Source organism: Pinus tabuliformis, chromosome 9, assembly GCF_031772625.1.
Source record: "Pinus tabuliformis cultivar Carrire ecotype Pingquan chromosome 9, CPIR1, whole genome shotgun sequence".
In the NCBI taxonomy this organism is placed as follows: Eukaryota; Viridiplantae; Streptophyta; class Pinopsida; order Pinales; family Pinaceae; genus Pinus; species Pinus tabuliformis.
The window spans coordinates 809,260,363-809,262,650 of record NC_142307.1 but is presented as its reverse complement, the minus strand read 5'-3'; the positions used below and the strand labels follow the sequence as shown (position 1 = coordinate 809,262,650).

At 43.7% G+C, this 2,288-nt stretch overlaps 1 pseudogene across 1 annotated transcript; it reads right to left on the bottom strand.

Annotated features, from left to right (window-relative positions):
* Window positions 1-320: 320 nt before the first annotated feature.
* On the bottom strand, window positions 321-2,014 carry LOC149151257 (cytochrome P450 750A1 pseudogene; annotated as a pseudogene). The gene is made up of 2 exons (XR_016263270.1): window positions 1,055-2,014; window positions 321-978 (listed from the first exon to the last, which is right to left on the bottom strand). The product of XR_016263270.1 is annotated as a cytochrome P450 750A1 pseudogene (transcript).
* Between the last annotated feature and the right edge of the window lie 274 nt (window positions 2,015-2,288).

Sequence of the window (2,288 nt, the reverse complement as noted above, 5' to 3'; positions counted from 1 at the left end):
AGCAATTGCCAAATTAGAATTGAACAAGGCATGTCGATCTCGGGTGAGAAGTGACTGACAAGAGATTGCACCGCAAGACACACTTGTATTCATTAGGCGAAGAAACTATTACATATAGGAGTAGCGACGAAAATATTACATATATAGTTAATAGTATATTATGATTGAGCTGATAAGAACCGCCAACCAACAAAGTTTAATTAAAACAAACAATTTTAACAACACATAACAGTTTTAACGACACAAAACTGATTAGGAGAATATTCTAGAGATTTCTCCATTATTGAAACAGAAAAACCATGACCAACTAAGAAAAACGAAGAAAAGGCATCGTCGCTTGTATCCTCCCAGGTATTACATTGGAAAGCTGCTGCTCAACTTTGGAAAAGCAGAGAGAGGAACTTTCCTTGGAATGGTCAATCCACATGCTTCCTTCATATCCAAGTGGGACGGATCACCGTCCACTCTCCAATCAAAAGTGTGTAACAACTGAGCCAATGCAAGCTGAACCGTAGGAATAGCCATGGATGCTCCTGGGCATCCTCTCCTTCCTGCACCGAACGGTATCATATTGAAATTTGATGGATCTGTTACATTGACATGTTCGTCTTCCATGAATCTCTCTGGCTTGAATTCAGAAGCATCTGCCCCCCACACCTTAGGATCCCTTCCTATAGCCCACACATTCACCATCAACATTGTTTTCTTAGGGATAAAGTATCCTCCTACTGTCACAGTCTCTGCAGATTCATGAGGAATCGCTAAGGGCGCCGCTGGGTATAGTCGCAGAGTCTCTTTCACCACACAGTGGAGGTATTTCATGTTTGCTAGATCGGACTCCATTACTTTCCAGTGTTGGCCAACGACCGATTCGATTTCCTCTTTTAATTTTTTCATTGCACGGGGATGTCTGAGCAGCTCGCTCATTGCCCATTCTAACGAAATTGATATTCTATCCAAGCCAGCGCCGAACAAGTCCTGCACAAATACAAATCCAATTAGTGCAAAAGAAATGATGAATGACAGAAGTTTAAGAATGAGGGTCGAGGCATACAAGCACAACAGCCTTGATGGTTTCCCGTGTAATTTTGGTGTCGGCCTTAGCCATGTGGAGCAGCACATCCACGAAGTCTTGAACATGAGGCTCTGCGTCTACGGCCTCTTTCTGGAGATGATTCACATTAACATGGTCGTCTATTATTTTCTCCGCAAATTCATCGAATGTTTTATGAATTTTCTTCATGCGGCGCTTGATACCTTGCAAATCGAGCCAATCCAAATACGGAATGAAGTCGCCAATGTTGAACTCTCCCACTGTAGCTGTCAACTCTGTCATCAGGCCTTTAAACCCTTGGAAATCGCCACCCAAATCATCGTCAGAAAATTTCCTCCCCGCCAGTATTCGCCAAACAATATTGGAGGTGAGAGTGGAGACGGCCTTGCTCACATTCACGCCCATTTTTCCCTTCTCACTCTCCTCCCAAATTGAAGAGATCATCGCAGACACCTCTTCCTCTCGCACACTCTTGAAGGACTCGATTCTTTTGGCAGTCAGTAGTTCTAACACGCATATTTTTCTCATTTGCCTCCAGTGATCTCCATACGGAGCGAACACCACATCTTTAGAGTTGGAAAACATCAATCTCCCAGCGGCTGTTGGGGGTCGGCTGGCAAAAATCAAGTCATGAGTTTTGAGAAACTCTTTGGCCGTCTCAGAAGAAGAAACGACGACGGTAGGGACAGAGCCTAAGCGCAGAAAGAGAATGGGACCATATTTGTCAGCAAGGCCTCTAAGAGAACGGTGAGCGGGCAGTATTAATTGGTGGAGATTTCCTATGATGGGCCATGCATAGGGTCCTGGTGGCAGCGTGGCACTAGTTCTTCTCTTGCGCAAAAACCATATCATGAAGAAAGACCAGAGTAGACACAGAACAGTTGCTGCGGGAGGCCCTCCATCAGCGACTGTGAATGTTGCAGGGAAAGGTAGAGACTGACGCAAATTATGAAAAGCCATATCGCACACACCCTTCCTAAGCACTAAGCACTGAACTCTATGTTTGGAAAGGGAGAAGGGCTACATCTATTTATAGCATTCAATGTGGGAGTGACATAGGATCATGTTATCCTGAATTTATGAGTGGTTCAATCTAAAGTTTAGCAGCATTCATTTGTCAGCAGTTTTCTTTTCCTTAAAGTGCCAACTCAGCAAATCTATAATTCCCATCAAATATATCTCATCAAAGGTATCGTTCACCCACGTTGTATGACAAATATCAAAACCAAAAGAA